Source organism: Gorilla gorilla, chromosome X (genome assembly GCF_029281585.2).
Source record: "Gorilla gorilla gorilla isolate KB3781 chromosome X, NHGRI_mGorGor1-v2.1_pri, whole genome shotgun sequence".
Taxonomy (NCBI): Eukaryota; Metazoa; Chordata; class Mammalia; order Primates; family Hominidae; genus Gorilla; species Gorilla gorilla.
In genome coordinates, this window is record NC_073247.2 from 32,201,589 (window position 1) to 32,221,099 (window position 19,511).

A 19,511-nucleotide genomic window follows, 5' to 3' on the forward strand; every position below is an offset into this window, starting at 1 on the left:
TTCCATCTGGGTGAGGGGAGTTTCTAACTTATAATGAACTGTATTCCATCTGGACTCTATAGATGTAAAATGCACTCACTGTAAAACTCCTCATCCTTGGAGGAAGAATATCAATGATATCCAATTCCTCAGGTGATATTTAACTTCATATGAGTGATCAGTCAGCCATGATTTTACCCATGGTACTCAATAATTCAGAATGAGCGGCCCCCACTTAGGCAATATGGGTTTCAGCTGACTCATATCTCATTTCTCTCCAGGTTTGGGGATATGTAGCTATCTGAAATATAAAAATTAATTTAGTCTAGATTCACATTTTACATTTAGTCAAATATTTATTTGAACTCATACAAAGTTTAGTGACATAATTTAAAAGGTGAAGAACTAAAACGCATTCCAAATATTGACGAAAATACTGTAGGAAGTAGCTTGGGAAACTTTTCATCAAAATCGTTAGGCACATTGCCATATCATTCTCCATAAAATCATATCCCTCCTCAAAACCACACCCTCCAGGTGTTGAATTTATGGGCTAATTTGTTCTGTGAGGTGCCAAAAATGAAGATAAAGTAAGAAATACAGCCAACTAGAAGGAAGAGATATAAATGTACAAACAGGCCATTTCTGCTAGAGTCTCAGGCATTCAGGAGGTTCACAATCATCATACAAATATATAAAATTTTAGTGAGCTATTGAACCCATCTTCTGCCTCTTTATTTCTTCACATCAAGCCTGAAAAAGAAAAACCAAAGGAACCATGAGTTTTTCGACTCCAGTGTCATTAAGGCATAATTGACAAATAAAAATGGTATATATTTACAGTATACAATGCAATGTTTTGATATATGCATACATACATTGTGAAATGATTAAGTCAACATAATTAGCATATCCATCACCTCACATACTTATTTTTGTGATGAGGACATTTAAGATCTCTTAGCAATTTTCAAGGATACATTATTAACTATAGTCATGATGCTGTACAACAGATCTGATATGGTTTGGCTGTGTCCCCATCCAAAATCTCATCTTGAATTGTAATAATCCCCACATGTCAAGGGTGGGACCAGATGGAGATAATTTAATCATGGGGGCGGTTCCCCCCATACTATTCTCATGATAGTGAGTGAGTTCTCATGAGATCTCATGATTTTATAATGGCTTTCCCCCGTTTTGCTCTGCACTTCTCTTTGCTGCTGCCATGTAAAGAAGGACGTGTTTGCTTCCCCTTCTGCCATGATTGTAAGTTTCTGAGGCCTCCCCAGCCCTGCAGAATTGTGAGTCAATTAAAACTCTTTCCTTTATAAGTTACCCAGTCTCAGACATTTCTTCATAGCAGCACGAGAATGGACTAATACGAGATCTCCAGAATATATTCCTCTTATGTATCTGAAATTCTGTCTATCCTTTAACCATCATCTCCCCATCCACATCACCTCCCGCCCCAAGCCCCTGGCAACCACCATTTGACTCTCTGCCTCTATGAGTTTAATGTTTTTAGATTCCACATATAAGTAAGATCATGCCATATTTGTCTATGACTGGCTTATTTGACTTAGCATAATGTCCTCCAGGTTCATCATTAGTATAATTTTCATGAGATATGTTAGGGACAGCTTATAAATCAATATGATAGGAATAAGTCAACACTGAAGACCCCATTTTCACTTGAAAACTTCATCTCTCAGTTCCATGAATGTAAATGAACTATGGGTAGATGCTGTGGCCATCAACTTTGGCTCTAGTGATTTAAGTAATTCTAAACTAAATTAAGATAGCTTCTCCTGAAGGATTAGAGTATAATGTTAGTCTTATGATTATGGCTTGTATGACCAGTGATCCCTGAGGTAAATTTGCATTCATGGCTCCTGTTCTTCACCTCTCCCTACTACCATGTAACTTTGTAGTTTTCTACCACTGTGGGTGGGGTATAATTCCTCATGCCTGAGTTTGGCCACACATCTTGCTTTGGCCAACAGAATGAGGCAGAAATGGTGGTGTACCAGTTTTGAGCCTATGCCTCAAAAGGTATCACATTTTTGCTTACTCTTGTATTTCTGCTGTTGCCATAACAAGCATATGGCCAGGTTAGCCTTCTAATCCCAGAAGAAGGACAAGAAACATGTGGAGCAGGGCCACCCCCGCTAAAGCACCCTAACCAGGCCCCATGTAGAGCAGAGCCCCCAGATGACCTGCAGACACATCAGTGAGTCCAGCCAAGATCAGCTGAGCCCAACCTATATCAGCTGAGGCCAAAACACATGAGTTAGAATAAGAAATTATCTTGTTTTAAACATTGAATTTGGGGTGTGATTTGGTATGCAGCAATAGCTAATTGATGTGGTGCCACTTCTTTTCAAAGCTCTTGTAATGCAGGGATTCTTGAACACTATTTATACGTTTGTTTTCCATTAGTCTTTGGTGTCATTCCTTGTGTATTTTACTTATGTGAGTGAGCTGAATCTTTTCTTAAAAATGGAATGCTCACTTTTTGTATTGCCAATGGCTGGAGAAAGAAAACTACATACACAAGGATATTCCCCCTGCTGGGGCAGAAACTCTGGTTTGGCACCCTCCATAACCCTTGTTTTTCTCTACTACAAAGGCTGGTGAGTGAATATACTCTATTTGTCAGTCTCTCTTACAGCTAGGGGGAGCCATGGGACCCAGTTCTAGCCATTGAATCCAGAGAAGTCTATAGCAGAGATCTATCTATAAGAAAGCTTCTCTTTCTTGTATATTTCTTTAGAGATCACAAAGCCCATAGTGTCATTGAACATTTCTAGCATTGCTGTGATGCAGGTTGTGTTGTACTCACTGTTGAGATGAAATACATAGAAGTTCAAAAATCAAAGAAGCTAGCTCAAAGTCTCATAGCTGGTAGATAGAAAAACTGGGATTTTAACAGAGGTGTCCCGACTTTAGGGCTGTTTCTACTCCACTAACAAGGTATGGATGGTTTGTGAACCAGAGGAAAAGGTAGGAAGTTATTAATGATTGCAAAACTGAAAATGCTATCAACAGCAGTCAGCATAGGTTCTTGTATTTCCCCAGCATTTTATCTTATTATCAAAAGAACACAATATGAGATTTACTCTCTTAATACATTTTAAGTGTATAATACATTATTGTTGACCATAAGTACAATGCTGTACAGCAATGTTGTACAACTACCACTTCACTCTTTGATTCTATGTGTTTAACTATTTTAGCCACCTCATATAAGTGGAATCATGCAGTATTTGTCCTTGTGTGACTGACTTATTTTACTTTGCATACTGTCCTCAAAGTTTATCCATGTTGTCACATATTGCAGAGTTTCCTTCTTATTCCAGGATAAAAATTCCAGTGTGTGTGTACCACATTTTCTTTATTCATACATCTACCAATGGACGTTTAGGTTGTTTACTAATTTTTTTAAGAAATTATCAATTTTCAGTCCATGCCAGTCACAAAGTGGAAGTAAGATACCACCTCCTTCCCAGCCCATGGTTTCTGAGTGACCAGCAATTTCACAGCTTCATCCTGGGTTATCAGGATCCAGGCTCATCTCTGGTCATTCTCCCTCAAGTATCCTATATTCTGAGTTCACTAGACCACTTTTTGCTCCTGTAATGACAAGAGCCTTTGGGCCTCGCCTCTTTGGTTATAACTTTTGACTAAAATCCCACCTCCCCATGATTCTCCATGTAACATGCTGAATTGTGATTATTTGCTTATATGCATCATCTCACTCCTCTCATGTTTCCCACTATAGCTGCACTGCCACTAGGCTAGGATCTTTTAAGGATATAAATATGTCCTATTCATTTTTACATCCCATTGCCTATCATGGCCCCTGACACATAGCAGGGGTCCAGTGATTGATGAGTTGGACTACTGGAGAAATGAAAATAGGAAAAGAACTGGAGTTGCAGTTATAGCCAAACCCACATTCTTCAATGTGAGTCAGCAGTAATGAGTGAAGGCTCATAGATGCAGAAATCCAGGAGTGTTGGGTTGATGTGCTATGTCTCCACTATGCTGCCAGTTCTGCCCTAGGTCCCAGCTCTAGCCCCATGATGGCCAGGGTATGCTGTAGCCACTTTACTGCTATGGTCACTGTGCTGGATGACATATGGCCAGTCTCTCTGGCTAAGTAAGAGGCCCATGACAAGCTTCCCTTGAAGCTGAGGTATTCCTTGGGCTTCTCTGAGCAGCATGGAATGGGTGATGATCCATAGGAAATTGTAACTGAAGCATGTTTTATGAGGTGTGATTTCTCTCCAAGATGTGTCCAGACTGAGAAGCACCATCTGCAACCCAGAAATGGGTACCATTTATATGGCAGACTTGATATGGACTCTGATAATCCTTTATCTGTCCCAGATAGATAGGTGAAATTATGGCTATACTGAGAAACATAGGATGAGCCATTTACATTGGAGAGTCATAAGATGTCCTTCACGACTGGGTTCAGCTTATAGGCCTCTCTGACTTTGAGACAGTTTTATAAACATAGAGAACTAATGAATGGATAAAGAAAATGTGGTATATATACCCCATGAAATACTACTCATCCATAAAAAGGAATGAAATAATGTCTTTTGCAGCAACTTGGATGGAGCTGAAGGTCATTATTCTAAGTGAAGTAACACAGGAGTGGAAAACAAAAAATTGTATGTTCTCATAAGTGAAGCTAAACTATGAGTATGCAAAGGTATACAGAGTGATATAATGGACTTTAGAGCCTCAGAAGGGGAAGGGTGGGAGAGGAGCTAGGGATAAAAACAACATATTAGGTACAATGGACACTACTCAGGTGACGGGGGCACTAAAATCTCAGAATTCATCACTATACAATTCATCTGTGTTACAAAAAATCCACTTGTACCCCAAAAGCTATGAAAATAAAATTTTTTTAAAAAATAGAGAAATCTTGATCCAGTTTTCCCAGACCACCACGACCACTGTGAGATGACCATATTTAGGAAAATAAATGCATGGAATTCTTAACATAACATTAGCCCCAGGGGAACTGTGCTCTTCCTCTTTACTTACTGCAGCTGAGAGCCAAGGGAGGCCTGAAAACAACTGTGAAGAGGGGGAAGCTGGGCCAGTGCTATCAACCTGTGCTCATGTGGGAGTGGAGAAACAGCTGATGGTGGCAGTACCAGTTTTGAGCACCTACTACATGCCAGGCACTCCACCAACTGATTACACAGCTACCTTGTTCAGCCTACAAAATAAACCTGATTCTTCTTTGCAGAAGGAGCCACGCATGAGGTGGCAGATGAAGCAGGAGCCATTGCAGGTGTCCTCCTGCAGAACACCCTGTCCCTCAGCTTCCCCCACTCCCGGGTCCCGGTAGAATTCAAGAAGGCCCAACATGCCTGGAAACAGGACTGCACTGATGGATAAGGTCAGATATAGTCCATCCCAGAGTACAAAGTCCCCAGACGGCCAGAGTCTCCATCCTTGGCTTTGTGGGACTCAGCATGTGCTCGGGATGCTGGCATGATACAAGAATACAAAAATTCGGGAATCCAGATACCTGAGCTCCCTGCTCTGTGTCAGGGCTTGAATTTAGAAATGAGAAACAATGGGAAGGGATCCAGAGCTAAAATTGCCCACTCTGTAAAGCACTCTTGTTTGTCAGGGTGTTGGAATGCAAGTGTATTGGGCTGTCTCCAGGGCCACGCTGCTTTGCTGCCTAGACAACAGCTGTCAGCTATTCTCCTGTGCCCTGTTCTCCTGTATGGGGACATTTGTGAGAATGATGGGGAAGGTATGGCAACCAGCTGAAAAGTCATTCTCTAGCTACCCCACATAACTTTTGTACCCAGACCAAAAATGACATGGAAGCAAAACCTCTAGTTTACATTTGGGAAGGGCACATCTTGGCTGGTGTGGGGATGATACACCAAATATCTCCCTTGTGTCACCCTAAGTCCAGACTGAGGAACATGTGATGTTTACGCCTTGCTGTGACCCATTTATAGCTGTGTTACTCATAGTTGCCGTGGCCCCACATACATCATGTGGGAAATGGAGTCCACTCAACACTTGTCTGCATTTTGTCCTTTAACCAGACACTCAGGGGCAGTGCAATGATTACTTCCTCCTACGTGGTGCTAAATCATAGAGCCATAAACACAGTGACACTGGAAAGTACTTGAGAGAAGGCAGTGGCTCATGGTCTGGTTCCATATGCAATGGCCAACCATGCACCCAGAGCAAACTGGTTAAAGCTATGGAGTTCCTTAGAGGGCATCAGAAATAAGACAAACGCCTGGCATTTGTAAAGTCTTCTAGAGTTTACAGAGCACATTCACACATATTGTCCCTTTTACTCATCAGGACCACACCCTAAGGAAGGTGGTGCAAGCTACAACTAAGGCTTGTAAGGAAAAACACACACCCAAGCTCAGAGAGGCGCTCAGCCTAGAATTGCACCCAAACAACTCCAAACCCAAAACTCTTTCTTTTTTCCCAAACAGGTACTTGTAAAGTCAGAGAAACAAAACTCTAAGTAAAAATTAGGAACATTTTTTCCTAAATTGTGAAACATCCACCAAAGTTGCCTTTGCAACTCATGAAGCCTTCGGTGGTTAAAATGAAAATTGAAATGCTTCTAACAATAACTATATAAAAACGGAAGAAGAGGAAGACATAAAGACCAGAACATTTGCCTTGGTCAAATCCTGCACCTGAAATCCAGATTAAAGTAGCGTTAAGTGCAGGACCTGGATAATTCGAGTGACCATAAGGAAAAGGCAAATTGCATATCCAGGTTGAATCTCATTAAAATATTTTTTATTGATCCTATTGTATTGAGAGTTTGTTATATTGGATATCAACTCAGATTTAGGGGCTGGCAACTGAGATACATTTGTTTGGTGAGATCTTGGTGGAGAACGGGGCATCATCAAAGACCAGTCAGCACAGGCAGCTCCAGATTTTGTGGGAAATTTCTCTTCATCCATCAGAACACAGTCCTCCCTGTCTCTAAAGGGGCCACCGACTTCATTGGAGAAATATTGACCCAAGATTTCCCTACCAAGGCAGAGTTCAATAACATCTAGAAGTAGACAAAGTGATAAATAAGTCAAGGAGACTGCTGTCTTAACCAAGAGGTTCTCAGCTTTTCCAAAGATGACAACATCTTTCTATATTGTTTATGCCTTGGCATTCAAGGCATAGAGACAATGGTGATTATATCAGAAGTACCAAGAATCCTCCTACAACTGTCCAGCAATGATCTGTGGCAGCCAGGGGTTCTGGAGCAACCAAATGGAAAACTAATTTTTTTGGCATTTAACTAACAGAACATGTGAAACAAATGTAGGCCTCCCTGCCTTCTTCCCATAATGCATACCTGGAAAGCACATTGTCATAGAGATCACCTTAAAGCTGGTTGATTGATTGTTTTCACAGTCACAATGATGGTAATGAGTGGTCCAAAGACTCAGTAGTCAGATAAAAAGATGGCCTTTGATGTATTATTAGGCAAAGATATGACTATAAGGCTTTATAATCTTTTAAAATAGTAAAACTTTTTCAAAGACGAATGGAACTAGAGTTTTGGTATTGCTCCTCATTTTAGAAATTAGGAAATTCAGATCCAGAGGGGTTGAGTCACTTGTCCAGGATCACACAGCTAGCTATCGGCTGATCCAGGATGAGGTTTGGAGCTCTTTCTGCTACACTAAATTCTTTTGCAAAACTTGTAAAATTAGCATACATGTATTAGTCTGTTCTCACACCGCTAATAAAGACATACTCAAGACTGTGTAATTTATAAAGAAAAAGAGGTTTGATGGACTCACAGTTCCACATGGCTGGGGAGGCCTCACAATCATGGTGGAAGGCAAAGGAGGAGCAAAGTCATGTCTTACATGGCATCAAGCAAGCAAGAGAGAGCATGTGCAGGGGAACTCCCCTTTATCAAACCATGAGATCTCATGATACTTATTCACTGTCACGAGAACAACATGAGAAAGACCCGCCCCCATGATTCGATTATCTCCCACTGGGTCCCTCCCATGACACATGTGAATTATGGGAGCTACAATTCAAGATTTGGGTAGGGACACAACCAAACCATATCAATAAGTAATCTGTACACATTGACAGTACATTAGAGGCACACATTAACAACTGATACACAGAAATATATCTGTAGTGTACCAAAAAGTTTACTTAACAAATATTCATGCATTTGTTCTAATGAACACCAAAATTTCACTTAAAAATATGTCTTGCCTTCTCAGAATCTAGCAGTGTTTCTAAAAATACTTTATATAGAGTAAAATGCACAAATCTTAAGTGAACTTGATGAATTTTTTTTACCATGTATATATCCATGTAAGGCCTTTATTTTTACATAGCTCTTAAATACTACTGTATATACCAACAAATCCACAAGGTTTTGTTCATTTGAGAAATACTAGTTTCAAGAGATAATAAAACAAGTTTTCCTTTGAAAAGAAAGGGAGAGGAAAAGGGGGAAAAGGGAAACCATCAATCATGAGATAAATTGAGAAATACTGGGTTAAGCAAAGATAAACCACCTTCTTAGTTTAAGGGCTCCTTGGAACTTTAAATACACAAATATATAGTGTGTGTGTTAGGTGTGGGGACCAGGACCATTGTATCATTTTCAAATTTTACTCAATCACTGAAGCATTTTTCCAGTTTTATACTGTATAAATTATTTATCATTCATTATATCACAAATAGTATCCATAGTATTTCATCAGGTGGCTGCACCAGAGTTTGCTTAATTGGAATCCTATTATTGGACATTTAGGTTCTTAATCAATTTTGCTACCATAAATGAACACAACCTTTTCCATGTGAACATTTTCTTTAGAATGGACTTCCATCAAGACACAACTGGGTTGGAAGGGATACAAATCCACAATGACTGGGAATTTCTCCATTTATTAACCCCCCCACCCTCATCATTTATACTGCTGTGTGCCTGCTATACAGAAGATACTTAATATTTTTTGAGATTGTGCATATGTCTTTTTCACGACCACTTTCCTATTCATCTTTGTGGATTTTCTTAAACGAAAATCAGTAACTGTTTTCTTGAGCATTCCTTTGATTTCTACTGAAGCTGCATATTTTCTTAGGCTTCTCTACCAATTATACATCCACTTCTGTGAATTGTGACTTCATTTCCTTTGTCTACTAAGGTGTTAGCATTTTGCTTTCCAATTTACATGGGCTCTTTACATAATTATACATTTCATGCAAAACAATTTTCTTGATAGAGTTTGCTATTTAATGTTTGTTTGTTTGTTTTTTCAAGTACCTTTTTTTTAATTATTGAGAATTTGAGGGATGATTTTGATGGCTCTTCTTTAGAAAGCTGCCCGGGGAAGTTTAAATCAATGCCTTCATTTTTTCCTCTAAATCATTCCAACCATTATTTTAAAAGCTACTTATATCCAAATCTAACCTTTTGAAGCTATCATCAAATGATTTAATTTTATAATGTTAAAAAAGATAAGAGGCCAAATAAAGAAGGATGTTTATGGAAAGGAAGAAAGCATAATTGATTTGGAGATTTGAGATCTTGTTTATGGGCTGTTGTAACTCACTCTGCTGTGTGTGTGTGTGTGCGCACGTGTGCTGGTGGGGGGTTAAACCACCTAGAATGGGTGTTCAAATGTGGCTGCACATTAAATCTCCTGGAGGGAGCTTTTTAACCATCCCAAAGCCCAGGCTGCCCCAAACCAATTACATCAGAGTCTCTGGAAGTGCGATCAGTAATTTGTAAAGCTCCCCAGGTCTCTGATGTGCAGACAAGATTGAGAACCACAGCCTAGGAGGGCTTCTCAGTATTTAACATCCATATGAATCCCTGGGGATCCTGTTAAACTGCAGATTCTGACTCAGGAGGTCTGGGGAGAGGCCTGAGACCACACATATCTAGTAACTATCCAGGGGATGCTGTTGCTGTTGGTCCATGGACCACTTGAAAATGAAGTTTCTAAACTAGTAGTTTTCAATAGAGGGAGAGAATGATTTTTGCCCCCCACCCCGTGGTGGGCATTTGGCACTATGTGAAGACATTTTTTGGTTATTACAATCAGGAAGGAGAGGGTACTACTGGCATTTGGTGAGTAGAGGCCAGGGATGCTGCTAACTATCCTAGAATGCCCAGAACAGCCCCAGTAACAGAGCTGCCTGGCCCAATTGTCAATAGTGCTGAGGTGGAAAAAAACAAATGCTAGTTTAGAGACAGCTGTTTCTGATGAAAGAAAATGATCTCAAACCTGAGCTAGAACAGAGCTTTGTGCACTGGTGTGTTAAGTGGTCCCTTCTGGGAAGCACTGCTGATAAAACATATTAGTAATTTTCTAATCAACTTCAATGAGATTAAGAGCCCCTTCTGGGAGATCTGATATACCTGCCTCACTAAAGTCACCTTGTAACAGAGTTTACTGATCACTTGTACCTCGTCTCACAGTGTTATCTAACCACATGTTTTCCTATTCCAAGTTTTAGAACTGGATTTTTGAAGCCTCTTTAAGCAACTTTGAAATAAAGCTTTGACATGTGTTTCCAATCAATTCATCAGAGAAATTGCTTTTACACCCTTTGCCTTGCCAGTCTCCAGGCTGGTTCCAAGGTGGGACCCTGTCTCTGCAATCAACAAATGTTTCCTGAGTGTCCACTGTGGAGACATTTTCACAGCCTACTCTGCCTTCAAACCCAGCTTTCCTGCTTTCCACCTATGCTACCTTGGGCAACTTACCCAACAACGTGAACCCCAGTGTTCCAAAGGATAGGGAAATAATATTGTCAAATTCACAGGGTGGTTGGGAGGATAACATGGTAAAGCATTTAGCAGAGTGCCTCTGACATAGTCAACATATACTATTACTATTATTCAGGGACAAAGATCCACAAAAAGCTTATAAATTAAAACATCCCTTCCTCCTTTTCTATCTTCCAAACAAGATTCAATCTTTGTCATCTTGGCTTCAAGCTCTTTGTGGTGCTGATGGTCGGGGAGATCTAAATATGCAGAGAGGGAACTGAAAAAAGTGAACTGAGTCTAAATTACATGGAAAAGGGGCTTGGGGACTCAGTGGAAAATAGGATTTCTTGGAAAGAAAGAAGAGAGATTTGAGGTAAAACGTCTCTAGGATGAGGGAATCTTGGGTCAATGAGAAGATTTTTAGGTAGTTTTACTGTGTTTTACAATGTAAATCTTTTTTTCTTTTTTATTTTATTTGTATAAATTTAAGGAGTACAAATGCAGTTTTGTCACATGGATACATTGCATAGAAGTGAAGTCTGTGCTTTTAGTGTAATCATCACCAAAAGAGTGTACGCTGTACCTGTTTACAATATAAATCTTTCTTAGGTGAAGATTTACATTCCTTCTGGGGGCTGATATGGTTTGGCTGTGTCCCCACCCAAATCTCATCTTGAATTGTAGTTCCCATAATCCCCACATGTCGTGGGAGGGACCCGGTGGGAGGTAATTTAATCATGGGAATGGTTATCCTCATGCTGTTCTCGTGATAGTGAGTTCACACGAGATCTGATAGTTTTATAAGGGGCTTTTCCCCCTTTTGCTTGACACTTCTCCTTCCTGCATCATGTGAAGAAGGATGTGTTTGCTTGCCCTTCCACCATAATTGAAAGTTTCCTGAGGCCATCCCAGCCATGCTGAACTGTGAGTCAAACCTCTTTCCTTTATAAATTACCCAGTCTCAAATATGTCTTTATTAACAGTGTAAGAACAGACTAATACAGGGGCCATTTTTAGAAATCAATGTATGTTTCTTTTGGACACAGCTCTGTGCTTAAATATGCTTAAATGGTCTTAAAAGTGGAAAGCAGAATTCCTAGTTTTATATGGCCTACATTATATGCTAGAAAATGTATTAGGCACTGTGGATACACTAGTGGACAAGTCAGACAAGTTATCCCCCTTCATGGAACTTAAGATCTAGAAGGAAAATCAGACAGAATAAACAATGGCAATCCAGTCCTCCATTGTGATGGGTGCTGCTATCCTGGGACAAACACAGGAAGCCATGGATGCTTTACCCAGTTTAAGAGGCAACGGAAAAGTTTTTCAAAAATAGTATTTAACTGAGACTTGAATGATGGGTAGGAGTTAGCCAGATAATGAATACGGGAGGGAACAAAGATCAAAAAATAATATTCTGAGCATGTGTAAAGGCCTAGAATCAGCATGGCACCTCCATCAGCTGGCAGAGGTTCACTAGGATTGGAGCGAGGAATGTCCTGCACAGGCAGAAATGCAAGATGAAAAAAGCCTGCCAAGTCTGAGACAGTTAACACAGGCCCGAAGGGTCATGGGGAGCCGCTGAAGGATATGCAGCAGGGCAGTGACCCGATCCATTTTGTGGGGTTTGGTTTTGTATTTTTTGAAAGATCCGCTGACTGCAGGGCTCTGGCAACTGAAAACAAGTGAGAAAAGGCTTTGAGTAGTGAAGTGCACAGGTCACTTTGACAGCTGTGGGCCATTAATGCTCCAATTGTTCAGCGAGGTCACCTGTGTGACAGCAACAAGAATACATAGTGGATGAATGAAGTTTGCAAACCTTATTTCAAGGTGAAAAGAGGGGTCAAACATGAGAAGATCACAGCACTTGTCCAATGGCTCATGCCTGAGGATTGAGAAGGGAGTCCCTTGTCCATTAGCAAAGGCCCAGGGGCTCCTCACTGAAGCATTTCAGTTCCAGATCTCAAACTTCCATCGAGGGCTGAGGAAAATTCCCACAGGTTACACAGACATTACTTTGAGCAGTAAATCCAAGACAACCTGCAAGTGACCACATACTATTGGGCAAGCAGTGGGAACTCATACTGAGCTCTCTTCTGGCAATTTGCAGTATTTTCTGGGCTGTGAGGAATTTGAGCTTAAATAAAGCAGAAATGGGCAGTCTCTCGGATCCCCTGGCTTAATTTATTGAACAGGGGAAATAAGCCTTGTGAGGGAGACAGTTCCATTCCTAACGATTTAACCATAAATAAAGCCCTGCTATAAATGGAACTCAGGAGAGAAGGTAGCTTGTCAGAGGGCAGAGGAGTGGGCCCCATTAGACAAAACAGGTCAGGCGGGGAGAAAGTTGTCATTTCCTGACTAGTTAAGCTGAGCAGACATGACAAGCCTTGTCGTTTTTGAACGGATTGAAAAAGGATAGCGAATATACAAGAGGTTGCTTTCTTTTTGTTTCATTTCATAGATGACTATTTCAAAGAGGATCCTGAAAAGGAACTTGATAATATTTAGCACAGTTTTGAGTTGTGCACTTTAAAACGTGTGTGTATGTTGGCCTGAGTGTGTGTGTGTTTTTAGAAACATAAGTTTTCACAGAAAAAAATTATGTGCTTCTCCTAGGAAGTTACTTGGGATTCATTCACTTTCATCTGAGATTAATGGAACTCCAACTCCTGAGGAGAGTTTTCCCTCCCATTAGTTGGATTGTTCGTAATATCCTGTGCTTTTTTCTTGTTGTTCTGGGTTTGATCCTCAGAAATCAAAAGAGAGGCCGGGCGCAGTGGCTCACGCCTGTAATCCCAGCACTTTGGGATCCAAGGCAGGCAGATCACTTGAGGCCAGGAGTTCGAGACCAGCCTGGCCAACATGGTGAAACCCCATCTCTACTAAAAATAAAAAATTAGCTGGATGTGGTGACGCACACCTGTAATCCCAGCTCCTCCGGAGGCTGAGGCATGAGACTCGCTTGAACCCGGGAGGGGGCGGTTGCAGTGAGCAGAGGTTGTTCCACTGCTCTCCAACCTGGTCAATAGAGTGAGACTCCATCAAAAAAAGAAGAAGAAGAAGAAGAAGAAAGAAAGAAAGAAAGCAAAAGAGCAGGAAAACCATTGCATGTGGGAGCAAGCTGAGGAGAGGGAACAGTGTGCAAAAGCTAAGATGTATCACTCAAACAATGGATTTTTAGTTCACTTCTGGATTTGCCTCCCTGTAGAGGTTCTGCCTTCCTCTCCCTCCTTTTGGAGCCCCTCCCCACTAATGACTCAAGGACATGAAGAAAAGACTTTCCTCAGTGCTCACACTATGCACTGTGCTTATGTGCTGTCAGGGCTTTCTCTGTTAGAAGCATCAGAGACACTGGCTTCACATTTGGAAATAATCTTCCTAATCTCCCCAAAGATAAACAACTTTTGGTGTTTTAAATAAATGTAAGAAATTCTGGGTGGTAAGGATCAGGAGGGGTGAAAGAAAAGCAAATACTGAAATGTCACAGCTATGTGACTTTGAGAATCTCACTTCTTTGGACCTCGGTTTTATCATCTAAAAAATGGGGGGGGGGTAGGTGGCTATGGTAGGCAGCCTTCAAGATGTCTCCCAATGATTCTTGCCTCCTGGTATTCATATCCTTGTATAGTCCCCTTCAACATAGAATAGGGCTGGCTTGTGTAATCAGTAGCATGTTACAAAAATGACAAAGTATGAATTCCAAGGCTAGGCCATAAAAGACTTTGCTGCTTCTGCCCTGTTTTTTCTTGGATCACTCACTCCAGGGAGAGTTGACTGCCATGTTGTGAGGGCATTCAAGCAGCCCAGTGGGTGGGTCCACATGGGAAGGCACCAAGGCCTCCTCCTGATAGCAGTCATCACCAATTAGCCAGTGATGTGAGTGAGCCATCCTGGAAGTAGATCCTTCAATCTTAGTCAACAACTCACTACAACCTCATGACGGACCCTAGGCTAGAACCACCCAGCTAAACCACGCTAAATTCCTGATCCACGGAAACTGTGAGACAATATTTATTGTTCTTTTAAGTTTTGAATAATTTGTTACACAGCCAAAGATAACTAATACAGCTGCCTTAGCCCAAGTTCAGCTCTTGTATTTTATGTATCAAGGAATAGGCGAATTAATGGAAACCATGAAAAGTTCGTGTTTAGTGTGACATGTCAAAAACTGGATCCTGGCTACAGGGTAGGACCATATTGCTTGGGCATTTATGAAATGGGGAAGAAAGATAAGTAGCCAGACTCTAGAGAGGTGGCATCCTGAGAACTTATGGATTCAGCTTTGTGGGAGTGGGCAACACAGCTGGCTGACCTTGAACCAAAGTTTACAGTGCAACTGCTCAGCACCCAGTGATTACTCCTTAGCATGTCATACCACAAACATAACCCACTTATGTTTATACATGCAGAGACTGAATTTGTTAAAAGAAACGCCAATGGAATGGGCACTTATTTGGGTTCTCCCTATAATGAGTCATTCCCAAAGGGTGCAAGTGGGATTATCTGAAGGGAATAATGGCCCTGGCAGTTTTTAGAGGGAGATGAATTAGATAGGGGTTAAAAATTGCTGAGTTCATAGTTAAACCCACGTGATTCTCCAGGGTAGGGTACATATCTGGAAAGCAGTGAGTTTAGAGAGATTGCTGCATTAGGCTGGGTCTTGGTTGGACTAAGTGACATTGATAGTCCCCTAACCTGTAAGAATATGACTCTATATATTGCTGGGTAGACACGAGTCACAACCCTGACAAGACAGCACATTTATTAGTGGGAGCTAGAGTATTCTCAGCCCCTTCTAGGCCTAATATGGCTATTGTTTGGACTCATATGGCAGTCCTGAACTTAGTATCTCTTTCCCATGTCCTATCCCAAATAGAAGCCATGGCTCACCACTGGTTCACCCTATAAATAAATGCACATGTATGCTGCATGACTTTCCAAGAATGCTTGGCTGTTTTCCACCGTTGAATACTTTCATCTCAGCAACATTCAGCCAAAGAAATACTTTCCCAAGCAAGAAAGATTTCAGTCTAGTTCATCAAAGGACGCTCTGAGAAACACCTTCTCAGTCCTTCTCCGACCAAGACACACATCAGGATCACCTGAAGATTCTGTGAAATATACCCATTCCCAGGCCTATCCTGCCACCCTCCAAGAATTAACTGATAGCAAGTGGCACTCAGCAAGTCCAGGTGATTCTAATGTGCACTCAGTGCTGAGAACCCTAGATCTAACTGTATCCAGCGTTTTGCTGCTGCCTGACTCTGTAACTAAGAAAATTAGAATACAAACTATGGTTCTCACCCAAAGCCCAAGGCTGGACAACTGAGTTGTTCAGAAACCAGCTTCAGTTCTTCTGTCATGATATTTGAGAAAAGCTATAAAGCTGCCTATCAGGCTGGGTGCAGTGGCTCACACTTGTCATTCCAGCACTTTGGGAGGCTGAAGCAGGAGGATCTTTTGAACCCAGGAGTTTGAGACTAGCCTGGGCAACATGGTGAAACCCCATCTCTGCTTAAAAAAAAAAAATAGCCAGGTATGGTGGTGTGTGCACCTGTGGTCCCAGCTACTTGGGAGGCTGAGGTGGGAGGATTGCTTGAGCCCAGGAGGTCAAGGCTGCCATGAGCCATGATCATACCACTGAACTCCAGTCTGGGCAACAGAGTGAGGCCCTGTCTCTAAAAAAAATAAGATAAAGCTGCCTATCAGTCTGCCAAGTAGCTGTGATCCTTTGGTCCTGTCGTTTCTTGGACTTGAAAAGTGTTCAAATTTAGAAAATCTTTTGTGTTTTACTTCCACTACCTGGACAGCCACAGAAGTATATTTGAATGAAAATTATCAAACCCAGCTTTTTTGTCTCAGCATATATTTGAACCTTGGCAAGGCCTTATTTAGAAATACTTTCATTAGAGATTGGAAAAATGACTTCATTATTCCCAGTCATTTCATCCAGGCATCTCTCTGTATTACTTCTTACAACTGCATGTAAATCTAGAACGATCTCAAAAAGTTAAGAAAAAAAACAGGTGATGGGCTGGATTTGGCCTGTTGGTTCTGGTTTTCCAACCCTTGAACTGTAACAGTGTCAGCACTTACTAAACAGCTACAGAAATGAACATTTTATCAGTAAGGTTAAGTGACTGGGGGGTAAGTTGATGTAGAATTCCTCATCCTTTACATTAGGATTGTCCCTCATAATTTACCCAGCTCCTTTCACTGCCATGGACCTGTCTGCCACATTGAGAGTCAGACTGGGGTAATGATTAAAAATCAGACAGCCTGGATTTGACTCCTGGCTGCCCCACTATCTAGTTGTGTGTCCTTGCGGAAAGTCATGTAACTTCTCTGTGCCTCAGTTTTCTCACCTGTAAAATGGAGCTCTTACGTGTATTAACTCACTGACATCTCACAAGGTAAAGGGCTTGCAACAGTGCCTGACCATTGGAAGCACTATTACAAGCATTTGTGATTATTGCTTCACTGATGCTTAGTATATATAAATTTCAGCAAAGAAATCTGACCAAGCTTCTCACTGTACTTTTGGAAACTAGCCTGAAAACTGTGGAGCTGGTGATGGGATAGTTAGGGGACTTCTGAATGTCCAGACCTAAACAATCTGATTGATGGCTCTAGGTCAGTGGTTCTCAAAGTGTGATCCCAAACTACCACCAGCAGCAGAAGCATTCCCTAAGAACTTGTCAGAAATGCAAACTCTGGAACCCATCCCAGACCTACTGAATTGAAAACCCTCGGGCTTTGGCCTGGCAATCTCAGTTTCAGCAAGCTGTCTAGATGATTCTGATTCATGTGAAAGTTTGAGAACCACAGCTCTAGGCCAATCTGAAAAGGGTTTCCTTTGCAGTCACCCACAGGATGCTGTCCTTGGTGCTGCCCTGTCCCCACTCTCCTCAAGGTCTCAGTTAAAGATGAGAAAAATCTGGCTTCTCAAATTGGCAGGTCATCCATGCAAAGCCAGCCTGGAGGAATAATGACACTATTTGATGCTAGAATGTGGACCTGAAATGATCTCCGTAGGTTGGAAGTGCCAGCCAAAATTGTTTTGATTTTTAATAGAGATAGCTTTATTTTTACCTAGGTCAAGTTTCTAACTCAAGTTTCTTGGCATTTTAACTCCTACATGTTCAGTGAGGTTGTCAGTGGTGCTGTGGGTATCCAGGTACTGTGACCCCAGTTCGCACCATAGCATAGGCTGCAGGAACTCAACCAGTAATGGAAGGTTGGCCCTGAGTACAGGAGCAAAGTCTGGCCTACCACCTCTTGGTATTTCAGAATTTGATCACATAGTAAAAAAAGGGTGCCACACAGGAGAGAAAACTGAATCTGGACTCAGTTATGAAGGGATGGCATTGGGGGTGGTGATGAGGATCAAGAACCATTCTAATGCAGTTGCATTTGCCATCTGTGCTGGTCTAGAGCATTATCAGCTGTTTTGTCTTATCTGGGGCATGAGCTCCTCTTCCTATGTGCTGGGAATCCCTGCCAGCCAGGGGCTCTGACACCAGCTGGGTTGCTGGGGTGGCCTGCTCCTGGCAGCGAAAGCAGGTCTATAATTGGCCCATAATTGGATTGGATTTGGCTCGGAATGACTCCCAGGCTCTCTCTCTCCTGACGGATAATAAGCAGTAAACTTTGTATATGACCTCGCAGGGTGTCTGGGACACCATTTCTTAGCTGTCAGTGAAAATGAAGAGCTTTCCAGAAGAGTTGACCTTTAGGGCAATGGTTTGGGGGCATCTTGAAGTGAAGTTTTCCCCAGACCCATTTGTTTGCCACCTGATCTTTCTGAAATTAAGACATTTCAACCCAATTTCCAAATCCTGGATCAAATCTGTCCTCTACCGTGTGTGTGCATGTATGTGCATGTGTGTGTGTATGTGTATGTGGTATGTTTGTATGTGTATAAAGATTACAGTATGACTTTTTAAAATTAAACAAGAAAATAGTAAACAGAGGTAGAAATTGAGATAATACATTTCCTTTGAAATATATCTATAGATAGAGGTGGGTAGATTAATCTTGAATATCTTTCCATGTCAGTGACAAAAGTCCTTCTGGGTATAAGCAGAGCCATTATCTGTTCAATTCTGGCCCATGGAATGGATTGTTACTAATCCCCTTCCTGGGCACCTGTTGCAGACTACATGGTGATCCTACTTTTCTGATTAAAAGGGATTACACCCATTTTCTACAGATGGACTTCAATAGGCTTAATTAATAATTAGTCTTAAAATGAACCTTCTCTGGAGGGAGAAGACAATACAACCCACAATCTTCCACCCTTTGTGAAGTTGGAAGTCATGTGAGATTGAACTGCAAAGTCAATGCCTGCCCTACCTATCTCACAGAACTGTTATGAAGTTCGAAAGAGAGAATGGACATGGAAGGGCTTCGGAATTCTTAAAATCAAGAGCAAGGGTTTGTTAATATTATTGCTACTATTATCCCCTAGTTAAAAGATGTGATTTTGCGTATGTTATAAAACTTCCAAATAAACCTGTTTCCTCACTGCCTGGCCTGTATGATGCCCCTTAAGCAGCCATTTCACAAAGTCTCCAGACTGCCATGTTCTCTGGCACCTGTATTTACTAGTGACTGCCTACCTATTATTGCAACATAGACATAATTTGATTATCAAATTAAATAATGTCAGATAGAGGGAGAAAACACCTCTGTAAGGTAATCATAGCTGGAAATTAAATGTGAATGGGGCATAACCCAGGAC

General features: G+C 41.3%; 1 protein-coding gene across 1 annotated transcript in view; it reads right to left on the bottom strand.

Moving 5' to 3' along the window:
• Positions 1-314: 314 nt before the first annotated feature.
• Positions 315-19,511, bottom strand: part of SMPX (small muscle protein X-linked) — a 52,382-nt gene continuing 33,185 nt past the window's right edge. Inside the window, exon 5 of the mRNA XM_055376376.2 lies at positions 315-732. The gene's annotated coding sequence lies outside the window, so the exon portion shown is untranslated. The remainder of the gene's footprint in view (positions 733-19,511) is intronic.